The sequence below is a fragment of the Anabrus simplex genome, chromosome 6 (genome assembly GCF_040414725.1).
Source record: "Anabrus simplex isolate iqAnaSimp1 chromosome 6, ASM4041472v1, whole genome shotgun sequence".
Classification (NCBI taxonomy): domain Eukaryota; kingdom Metazoa; phylum Arthropoda; class Insecta; order Orthoptera; family Tettigoniidae; genus Anabrus; species Anabrus simplex.
This window is the reverse complement of record NC_090270.1, coordinates 140173645-140186229: the sequence shown is the minus strand read 5'-3', so window position 1 is coordinate 140186229 and position 12585 is coordinate 140173645. Positions and strand designations below refer to the sequence as shown.

General features: G+C 41.7%; 1 protein-coding gene across 2 annotated transcripts in view; it reads right to left on the bottom strand.

Moving 5' to 3' along the window:
- LOC136876202 (uncharacterized) overlaps positions 1–12381 on the bottom strand; it is a 105889-nt gene extending 93508 nt beyond the window's left edge. For both annotated transcript variants that reach the window (XR_010860549.2, XR_010860550.2), the window contains exon 1: positions 12178–12381. The gene's annotated coding sequence lies outside the window, so the exon portion shown is untranslated. The remainder of the gene's footprint in view (positions 1–12177) is intronic.
- Positions 12382–12585: the final 204 nt, after the last annotated feature.

Here is a 12585-nt window from a genome sequence, read left to right as displayed (position 1 = left end):
GTCTGTCTGTCTGTCTGTCTGTCTGTCTGTCTACGCACCACGAGAAAACGGCTGAAGAGAATTTAATGAAAATCGGTATGCAAAGTCGGGGAATAAGTCGCTACAATCTAGGCCATAAAAAATTTTGTTCACGCTGACTGAATGGTAGTTTAGGGGAAGGCCTAAAATTAATTCTCAGATATTTATGTTATTAGTGGTTGTACCTTATTGAAAATCAGTATGCAAAGTCCGGGATTAAGTCGCTATGATCTACGCCGTAAGTAATTTGATTCACGCTGAGTGAAATGGTAGTTTAGAGGAAGGCCTAAAATTTAATTATCAAATATTTATGTTATTAATGGTAATATCTTAACGAAAATCGGTAGGTGAACTCGGGGAATAAATTACTACAATCTAGGCCATAAATAACTGTATTCACGCTGAGAAAAAAGTAGTTAAGAGGAAGGCCTAAAATGGAATTCCCAAATATGTATGTTATTAGTGGTCCTATATTAATGAAAATCGGTATGCAAAGTCGGGGAATAAGTCACTATAATCTAGGTCATAAATAATTGTATTCACGCTGAATGAAATGGTAGTTTAGGGGAAGTCCTAAAATGTAATTCCCAAGTAATTATGTTATTAGTGGTCGTATCGATAAATATTACATAGCTATAGTTATATAGTATTAAATTTCCGATCATTTATGTCTTATGCATTGTTACCGTACCGGCTATTATCACAGAGATATTCATGAATTTGGATTTTTGTTACTAAGTCCTTATCAGTGCCGAGTCATGAGAAAATGGGTCAACAGGATTTAATGAAAATCGGTATGTACTAAGTCCTTATCAGTGCCGAGTCATGAGAAAATGGGTCAACAGGATTTAATGAAAATCGGCATGTAAAGTTGGAGAATAAGGAACTACAGTCTACACTATAAATAATGTTATAAGACGCCCTAATATCACAGAGTCGAAAGAAAACTGAATGTGAAGGCCTACAATATAGAAAACTCATAAAATTTATCAACAAGAACATTACATTGACCATTGTTTGTTGTGATGTGCTTTGTGTCTTCTGTTGCTGATAGATAGAATTACTGCTGTCCGCCTTCATGGCTAAATGGTTAGCGTGTTGGCCTTTGGTCACAGGGGTCCCGGGTTCGATTCCCGGCAGGGTCGGGAATTTTAACCTTAATTGGTTAATTTCGCTGGCACGTGGGCTGGGTGTAGGTGTCGTCTTCATCATCATTTCATCCTCATCACGACGCGTAGGTCGCCTACGGGCGTCAAATCAAAAGACCTGCATCTGGCGAGCCAAACTTGTCCTCGGACACTCCCGGCACTAAAAGCCATACGCCATTTCATTTCAGAATTACTGCTTTACACCGAGGTTTTTTATTTGCCTTACGTCACACCAACACAGATAGGCCTTATGACGACGATGGGATAGGAGAGGGCTAGGAGTGTGAAGGAAGCGGCCTTGGCGTTAATTAAGGTACACCTCAGCATTTTCCTGGTGTGAAAATGGGAAACCACGGAATAGCATCTTCAGGGCTGCCGACAGTGAGGTTCGAATCCACTATCTCCGGGATGCAAGCTCATAGTTCTTCTTCTTCTTCTTCTTCTTCTTCTTCTTCTTCTTCATGTGCCATGTCCTCGCAGAACGTTGGCGATCAGTAGCATGATCTGTTGTTTGTTCATAGCTGTTCTGAACAGAGTAAGCTTTGTCACCCCAAACCACTGGCTCAAGTTGCCGAGCCATGATGTCCTACTTCTCCCCGGACCACGTTTTACATTAATTTTCCCTTGGAGTATTACTTGCAGAAGGTGGTATTTAGAGTTCCGCATCATATGACTAAAGTATTCTAGTTTCCTTCTCTTGATGGTAGTGAGAATTTCTGGTTCTTTGTTCATACGGTGCAAAACGTCTATATTGGTCATTTTAGCTGTCCAAAGTATCTTCAGCATCCTTCGGTACGTCCACATTTCAAATGCTTGCAATCTCTTGCACATGGTCTCAGTTAGTGTCCATGCCTCAACGCCGTACAACAGAATGCTGAAAACGTAGCACCGGAGTAGTCGTGTCCGTAGTGAAATGGAAAGGTCACGGCTTGTCAAAAGTTTCCTAAGTCTCTGAAAAGAAGTTCTGGCCTGCTCAATTCTGCATCGGATCTCGTGAGTAAGGTCCCAGTCATCATACATCCCAGGTATTTAAATGTTGCCACTCTCGCGATCTGTTTCTTCGCTGTTGTGAGATTACCTCGAATGCCATCTTCTTTCCTACTTATAACCATCCACTTTGTCTTCTTTACATTAAGCTTCAAGCCCATTGCGCTGCTGGCTTCAGTGACAGCATTAAGTAGTTCCTGTAGATCCTGGAGATTGGTTGCAAGTAGCACAGTGTCATCGGCGTACCTGATGTTATTTATGATGAAACCATTAACCACAATTCCTTGAGTCTTTCCGTAAAGAGCATCTCGAAAAATATTTTCTGAATAGATGTTGAAAAGCATGGGGGAAAGAATACAGCCTTGGCGAACTCCTTTCATAACTGAGACTTCTTCCGAGACACGACCATCAACTCTTATGCCAGCACACTGGTTCCAGTAGAGATTACCAATAATACGAATGTCCCGTCCATCAAGTCCTAATTCCCGAAGAATGTTCATAAGTTCATCATGGCGGACTGTATCGAAAGCCTTTTCGTAATCGATGAAACAAGCAAAAACATCGCCATTGACATCCCGACACCGTTGGACTAATACCTGCAGACTGAATAATACCTCTCTAGTACCAAAACCAAAGCTCATAGTTGCGTGCCCCTAACCACACGGCCAACTCGCCAGGTCGTACCGAGTGTAACAGTCTGCCTGAAGATATGCGGGACGTAGCTGGGGAGTTAGATAACTTTCTTCTTTAGCATGCCATTCCTCAGGTTCATAAATTTTCTGATACTACTGGAACGTAACACACTGGTTCAGCATAGCATTCGAGGTATTTAATCCCCACTTTGAGGCACTGGTTGGAATGAACAGTGTGCATATTTAACGGAATAATGGCAGATGAGTATTCACGGCTGTCTGCGGCGTGGTCATTCCAGTTCTGGAACTTTGGGCTGTTAGATCGGCACCGTAGTACTAATTGTTATAAGTGAGAAAATGTGCGGTTTTTCATTTGATTGAGTATTTTATATGATAACACTGTTTTTAATCTCTACTTTCCTACTGACGTTTCTGTAATGACCTATGTTGACTTCAGTTACGAAAGCCACAAAGTCAGTCTTTCTGAGAATCCCGTAGCGTAGCTCGGGTACATCAGCTAGTAAAAAATAAAGAGGAGACCATGACCACATGACCCTTTTAGTCGCCTTCTACGACAGGCAGGGATTACCTGTGAATGTATTCAGCCCCTCCCATCCACAGGAGGTCCAACACATATCAAGCCGCAATCCATGTCCGCGCCTAGGTCGCCCCTTTTAGGCGCCTCTTACGACAGGCAGGGGCAGCCGCGGGTGTATTCTACATGTGCGTTCCCCACACGTGGGGGTGTGCATCGTGAAGGAATTGGGTGTATCACACTCAACGATTTCTACGATTTGGAAGGGACAGAGAGAACATCTCATTTGTTAGCCAAGATCGTGTGCGACATTACTGATCAATTTACATTGCTGCTACTTATTTCATCGCTCATTATTGTATATTTTGCTGGTATGTTATTGCTGTATGTCTTTGCTGGCAGGACCTAGTCTTTACAGTGCACTATGTGTTCTGGTATGGGCTAGAGCAATTTTGTTACTTTCATTGATCTGTCTCTGTCTTATCCTTGGCATTGACTATACGAAAGTGACTGAGGTATCAGCGATGCCAGTAATGCCATTCCTTCTGCAGCCAGTCCCTGCTATGAATGGTGTGAAAATGTTGCGCATAGGGTCGGCTGGTGCATGCATTTCAGTGGGCTTGGCAGACTGATATGTAATAGCAACTTCTGGCTCGGCGAGGAAAGCAACGGGAAATTACCTCACTCCTCATGTCCCTACTACGCCTCTTCAGTGATGCCTAGGCCATTTATGACAGCTGATGGCAGAGCTGTTGAGGATCCAACCAGCCTTAGGGCTGAAGACTGAACATACATACATACATACATACATACATACATACATACATACATACATACATACATACATACATACATACATACATACATACATTATTGCTGTTCGTACTGTGTAAACATTAGAAGATAGGCCTAATAATAATAATATTAATAATAATAATAATAATAATAATAATAATAATAATAATAATAATAATGGCTTTACGTCCCACTAACTACTTTTCCGTTTTCGGAGACGCCGAGGTGCTGGAAGTTTTATTCCAGCAAGAGTTCTTTATACGTGCCAGTAAATCTACCGACATGAGGCTGGCGTATTTGAGCAACTTCAAATACCACCGGACTGAGCCAGGATCGAACCTGCCAAACTGAGGTGAGAAGATCAGCGCCTCAACCGTCTGAGCCACTCAGTACACCTGGTGCGATCCACTGTTCAATAGGACTAACCTTTTAGGCAGCGAATTCAATTTTAAGGGCCCTAAGCGTATGATATCCTGTGACTTGTTCCATATTTTCTTTTGCTACATCGCCAGCTTAAAAGAGAGAGTGTGATAGTAAAACACAGAAAAGCATCTTTTTTGGGAACACTGTAGGAATTACAAGAAAATATTTACAAACTTTTTTCTAGGAAATCGAATTTTAAGTACGCTCGCCGACTCCATTATTTAATAGAACTAACCGTTTAGGTAAGATATTCACATTTAACGGCCCCAGTTGTAAATAATTTTCTAGAGACTTGCATCACATGTAATTTCCCTGCAGAGCCCCTTTAAATTTTAACATGTATTATTCACAGAAGAATGGAAAGACAAGTTGAAGCGGAATTGGGAGACCGGGCGAGTTGGTCGTGCGATTAGGGGCGCGCGGCTGTGAGCTTGCATCCGGGAGATAGTGGGTTCGAGCTCCAACGTCGGCAGCCCTGAAGATGGTCTTCCGTGGTTTACCATTTTTACACCAGGCAAATGCTGGGGCTGTACGTTAATTAAGACCACAGCTGCTTCCTTCCCAGTCCTAAGCCTTTCCTATCCCATCGTCTCCATAAGACCTATCTGTGTCAGTGCGAAGTAAAACAAATTGTAAAAAAAAAAAAAAAAATGTTCGGAGAACAGTTTGACTTCAGAAGAAATGTAGGATCTCATGAAGCGACCCCGACTTTACGTCGGATCTTAGAGGATCAAATTAAGAAAGACAAGCCTACGTACATGACATCTGTAGATTTTTCCATTTGTTTTCCACGGAGGTACATTCCAGGTATCATTAATGAACAAGGGGAGTGTATATGCGAAGATCTTGAAAAGGCAGAAGTATTCACTCAGCAGCATGTAAAGATTGTTGGTTACAAGAATAATGTCCAAATAGAGAAGGCCACTAATACCAAAGAAGTATTAACATTTATCTATGATAACAAGGACATTTACAATAAGATACAAAAGTTGTAAACTAGAAAAGCAGTTGGAATTGATAAGATTTAGGCGTATATACTAAAGACAAAGGGTTGGGATATAGTACCATATCTGAAGTACTTATGTGATTATACTGATTATTGTTTGCATGAAGGAGCTATACCAAATGAATGGAGAGTTGCTATAGTAGTCCCTATGTATAAAGAAAAGGGTGATAAGACAAAGCTGAAAATTACAGGCCAGTCAGTTTGACATGCATTCCTTGTAAGTTTTGGGAAAGCATTGTTTCTGATTATATTACATATGTTTGCAAAATTAATAACGGGTTCAATGGAAAGCAGTTCAGGTTCAGGAAAGGTTATTCCAATGAAACGCAACTTGGAGGATTCCAGCAAGGTATAGAAGATATATTGGATTCAGGAGGTCAAATGGACTGTATCGCGTTTGACCTGTCTAAGGCATTTGATAGGGTAGATCATGGGAGACTACTGGCAAAATGAGTGTAACTGGACTAGACAAGAGTGACTGAATGGGTGGCTATATTTCTAGAAAACAGATCTCAGAGAATTAGAGTAAGCCAAGCTTTATCTGACTCTGTAACAGTAGAGGGGAATTCTTCAAGGCAGTATTATTGGACCTTTATGATTTCTTATATATAGAGATATATAAATGATATGAGTAAAGAAGTAGAATCAGAGATAAAGCTTTCTGCGGATGATGTTATTCTGTATAGAGTAATAAAAAAGTTACAAGATTGTGAGCAACTGCAAAATTACCTCGATTATGTTGTGAGATGGACAGTAGGCAATGGTACGATGATAAACGGGTTTAAAAGACACATTGTAAGTAAGCTGAAGATGGTTTTCCATAATTTCCCATTTTCACACCAGAGCTGTACCTTAATTAAGGCCACGGCCGCTTCCTTCCGACTCCTAACCCTTTCCTATCCCATCATCGCCATAAGACCTATCTATGTCTATCTATGTCAGTGCGACGTAAGACAAAAAAACAATGCGTTTCCTTCTGTTACCAAGTTACTTTGGACATGTCAAGTTATGGAAAAAAACATGTTGTGGACATGAACATGTCAAGTCGTGGAAAAAAACATGTGGACATACTCAGTTTTAGAACAGAACAGAAAATGTATGGTTTAATATTTAAGGAATAAGAACAGCTATGAAACAAAACACTATTATGTATTAAATAGAGATCATGAAATGTAAAATGTCTCATTTTTATTTTATTTTTGTGGACATGTTGAATTTCGGAACTAAACTAGGTGGTGTTGTTTATAGCGTACTAGTGGCAATGACAAGCTCAAGGTTTGGTACGTCAGAACATCGACCAAGCGTTTTCAGCTGCAGCCGCTAGATGTCAGGTTCATGACCTGTTTCGCGACTATAGTTGGGCCCACGAGAGTTGGAGTCTGACATTTGAGCGGCGAAAGCAGCAACTGCGAAGTATGTTGCGTTGTCATAGTTACCTTTATCTGTTGCATATCACCCTTTCATACAGGCTGAATATTTAATCAAATATGTAGGCCTAATGAAATTCAATAAACATGGACCCGTTCCTAAGCTCTTGCTAATAATTCCAGCATTTAAGACAACACGTCACTGCCGATAAATATGAGATTTTATAATCACTAAACTCACTATAACCTCAACAAATGCACATGTTAAATAGATAATAGAACTGCACAACTAGCCACCGATTAACTTACAAAAATAAACTAACAACGAAAATAATATTCAGGAAACAAACACGTAAATAATTACATAAACCAGCAACAACTAACACAGCTAACAACAGTACCACTCCGAATAATATCACAAAAGCGATCGAGAGCAAGCCAATCCACGTGGCATTAGCTTCCATAAATATGGCATCTCTGCTACCGTTGCCTTAGCAACAGACCATTTTCGAGCAGCGTTAGTCAACTTTTTCTCGCCGGTGGCGCTAAACGTCAGACTCCAACTCTCGTGGGCCCAACTATAGTTTACATGGCTTTGAATGCAAACAGTACGTAGTATAATAAGAGTTTTGTTAGAAAAGAAAAACGCGTGTCAACCATCTGTGAGTGCTAATATTTCCAGCAGAAATTATTAACTGTTTCCGAGATTGTATAGTTAAGCTGCGCAAATAAAGTGTGTAAATATAGCCAGTAGCGGCAATTAGTGGGTGCGAGGGGGGGGGGGGGGGAGGGGCGAACATCCCCTCCGCACTTCGTGGAGTTTTTTCTTTTTTTTTCACTTTAGCCGACTGAAACTAGGAATTATTTAACTGACCATCAAAAAAACTTTCCCTTTTGTAGCTTTCTTCTTTCTGTTTTGACGTTTATACCCTCCCTCACTATATTCCACAAACCGGGTAGTTCTTGTTTTGTGTACAATTTTTTCCCCTACACTTCTCCCAATCGCCGCTACTGAATATAGTGAGTAAAATCTCGTGTAGACTGGAGCAATACTGGTGAATGTTTTAGGTATTTCTTCATACTTTTCTTTTACTCGTTTACATAGATTTAAAATGGTGTATTAACGCGATTAATGCTAACATACTTTATAATCGCAGTCTTGACGAATATTTAGGATACAAAGAAGTTGAAATAGAAGAAGCAAGCAGAAGCGATAAAGTCGCTAACAAGCTTCTCTGGTTTTTATTACGAGGACTATCGACAACTTAAAGGATACCCGTCGCATTCTACTTTATTTGACAGTTAAGTGGGGCACAACTAAACACCCTCACAACTAAAGTAGTATCAGTAGTTGACCAACTTGGGTTCCAGATCATAAGAATTGAAACTGATAATTCCTCAGTTAATGTCAACATGAAGAAAATGAGTAATGGATCACTTCTTCCAGAAATGGCACATCCTTACGATGGAAACAGACCTCTTTGATAGCATTCATATCTTGAAAAACTTGCGATCTCAATTTGAATTCTTGGCGAAAGAATTCGACCATTAAAGCAAATTAATTTCCAGTTCCTGCCTAAAACAATGCACGGAAGGGTCATATCGTGAAACTTGTTAGGGGCCTAACGACGAAAACCCTGTTCAGACTAACTTGGAAAAATGCATGTATAAAGGGCCAAATATACAGTATGTTTCCTACATCTGTCACAGATGCAATGAAGAGTTTGCCTACTGTTGCTTGTGAGGTGGTGAAAGATCACGAAAGTCTACAGAAGACCAGAGACTTTCTTGAGATAATAAGAGATGGGCATGACATTCATGGTATGTGCAATACGAAGCAAGCATATGCTGTATAACTAGGAACAAAGACACACTTGTCTTTTTTTCTGAGGTGGATGATGAGACCCAATTGGCTTAGGAATACGTTTTTGACATTTGTTAAAGAATTTCACCGCAATATGAACAAAAACAAAATCAGCATGGAAACTTACGAAGCACTCTCGTCATCACAACACAGTCCACTTATAAAATGTATTCGGTACTTGCTGTCAGTGGGATTTCATCGTGTATTAAGTAGGAATTTATCTAGTGACGATATAAAAGTCATGTTCAGCCACTTGCGGAGAAAAGGAGGTTTCAACAACACGATGAATGTTAGATCTTACCTCTATGCATGTAAACAACGATGAAAACAGAAATAAATTATCTGATTCTTCTAATGCTGAAACACAGACTTTCAAAGAACTGGATTCCGCCAGGGCACAGTGAGTAGTTCAAGGGACAATTGCTCAGGATTCCGATTCCTCAGGATATTCACTCCTAGACTCGCCTTTTGAAGGTAGGCTACTCACGGCATTTTCCGACTAGAACAAATTTTCATTTTAAGAAAAATGTTGTTATACCGTATGCAACTCAGCTGACACCAAGCATTGTCTGAGCTACGCTTACGGGACAATTAACAGTTAGTTAATCCTTTACCGGGCGAGTTGGCCGTGCGGTCAGGGGCGCGCGGCTGTAAGCTTGCATCCGGGAGATAGTGGGTTCGAATCCCACTGTCGGCAGCCCTGAAGATGGTTTTACGTGGTTTCCCATTTTCACACCAGGCTGTACCTTAAGGCCATGGCCGATTCCTTCCAACTCCTATCCCATCGTCCCCATAAGATCTATCTGTGTCGGTGCGACGTAAAGACACTAGCAAAAAAAAAAAAACAACAACAACAGTTAATCTAATTTATCAGCAGAAAAGTATTTGTTTCTTTGTTTTCAGAAACACCGGTTAACATAGAACTCTAGACTTCAGGGATGATTGGTGGCCAAGGAGTCAATGTTCTTCTTGCTTAGAGCTTCTGTCATCAGCTGTCAGTGACAGTCCGTTGATGTACTTCATTAAGGCACTAGATCAGGGAGCCTCGAGAAAGGTTGTGTATTTTCTGAAAAATGTTCTCGAGAAGTATATTCGATAAGGAGGTGGAAGGAATCGTCTGCGGCCTATAAACAGGAACTGCCACGGCATTTGCCTGGAAGTGAAAATAGGGAACCACAGAAAAAACATTCTCAGAACAGCCGACGGTGGGGTTCGAACCCACTCATCTCACAAGGACAGATCTTAGCTCCATAGCCGTAGCGCGTTAACATGCACGGCCACTCCGCTCAGTTATAGCCGTTTTAGGTGTTCCAAAATACAGTAGTAGGGTACGGGAATACTTATTGATTGAAAGTTCCACAGGGATTCCAACAAGATAGTAAGGAACAAGTCATATTCCAGGAAATGAAAATGTATTGTTTACACGAAACATTTTTCATTCACATACAATTTCCTGGACGCCTCCGTGGCTCAGGAGCCAGAGCGCTGGCCTCTCACAGCTGGGTTCCGTGGTTCAAATCCCGTGAGATTTGTGCTGGACAAAGCGGAGGCGGGACAGTTTTTTTTCTCTGGGCACTCTGGTTTTCCCTGTCACCTTTCATTCCAGCAACACTCTCCATTACCATTTCATTTGTCATTCATTAATCATTGCCTCAGAGGAGTGCGACAGGCTTCGGCAGCCGGCACAGTTCCTAACCTCGCTGCTAGATTGGGGCTTCATTCATTCCATTCCTGACCCGGTCGAATGACTGGAAACAGGCTGTGGACTTTCATTGTTTCCTCCTTCCAGTCAAGTTAACATTTCCTGTAAAGATTCCTGGAATGAAAACCACCTTCTTAATGTCAAAAGCCACGAAAATAAACGCCCATGCGTTGTGAATTCCAATAAGAAATAGTACGGTCACATTTCTTTCTTTCTTAATCTGTTTACCGTCCCGACTTGGTTTTTCCCTCGGACTGAGCGAGGGATCCACCCCTACCGCCTCAATGGCAGTGTCCTGGAACTTCAGACTCTGGGTCGGGGGATACAACTGGGAAGGATGACCAGTACCTCGCCCAGGCGGTCTCACCTGCTATGCTCAGCAGGGGCCTTGTGGAGGGATGGGAAGACTGGAAGGGATAGACAAGGAAGAGAGAAGGGAGCGGCCGTGGCCTTAAGTTAGGTACCATTCCAGCATTTGCCTGGAGAAGTGGGAAAGCACGGAAATCCACTTCGAGGAAGGCTGAGGTGGGAATCGACCTCAACTGACCTCCCGAGGCTGAGTGGATCCCGTTCCAGCCCTCGTACCACTTTTCAAATTTCATGGCAGAGCCGGGAATCGAACTCGGGCCCCCGGGCGGGGGGGGGGGGGCAGCTAATCACGCTAACCACTAAACCACAGAGGCGGACACGGTCACGTTTACAGTGCTAAATACCCGCAATGCGAAAACAAATAGGTTAATGAATGAATGAATGAATGAATGTCTGTCTGTCTACCCCTTAGTTCCGTTTTGATCCTACTACTTGCCGGAATGGTCAGCGTTCGGACGAGGGATTTTAACTGAGTATGGTTCAATTTTCTGGCTCGGGGACTGGGTGTTAGTATTCGTCTTAACACACTTCTCTCTACATACAACTCACCACCAACTACCCGTACTACAGAAACACGCAACAGTGAATGCATCCCGCCACATCACGGGGCAGAAAGGCCATCAGGCTGTAAAACTGGGCCAAATCTACTTCTAGTGCCCATCCCAATAAATAGGGAGAGACAGGAACAATGGCACCAATATCGTGTTTGTAAGTGTTGGAGATTGTAACGGAACATACTTCAGCTAGTCACCATCATAATGAAAATAATTTAGCATACAGTACCAGTATAACCCACGGTATTTAAATTGAGAAAAATTTTAATTTACAGAACCTGTTAATATGTAACCGAGGTTGGCGACAGATATGCATACATTATACAGTTATTACTGTACGTAAGTTGGCAGACTGTTTCGCATATACGAAGGGAGTACCTATATGGAGCTTATATCCACTGTGTCTCTAATTAAAGCATAATCGAGTAACCCTCAGTGATCTTGCTGCATTATATACACGGGGAAGAACAGAATAGGTGCCCCCAAAATAGGCCTCTTTGAAAGTTGCAAACAGTATTAAAACACTGTTTAGTTTATTCTGTATTTCCTGCGCATGATCTCAACAGCAAAAGCAACAAGTTAAATGTAGCAGTAAATTGACAGTCAGGGAAGAAATATTATTTACACATCATGCCATTAGTTGTAATCATATAAAGGACATGCTTAATTAGCCCGTAAAAACACAGGCATAGAAGGTCACACGCATGCATATTGACCAAGGACGCGAAGAAAAGAAAGAATCGTAAAATACGTACATTCAGACAGTAGGCTACTCACTTGTTTGTGCTCCTATTCCTCCAGTGGAGAGTTCTGTCACATGTTACTACGAAAACTTCTCACTGTCTTAACTTGTTCTACTAGTTTTATGGATCTCAAACTCTAATTCTTTGACTTAGTCACTGTTGTGAAGATTACTGTAGACAGGAATTTCCACCCGCATAAAAGTAGTTGGTTAAATATCTACGAATCAACTACCACGAATAAGCCACGAAGCTGCGCCGAGTAGAAAACAAACAAATCAGCAGTTCACACGCCCTACCGAGAGATAGCGCAACCTACAACATTTACGCAGCTCATCGATCGATATCTCGACCTGTTTCGACTACGGATTTCCGCGCATGCTCTCAGCTCTCAGACAGTACCTACACGTCTCATGATGGGCAGCCGGCAGCAGTTGTCCACGAT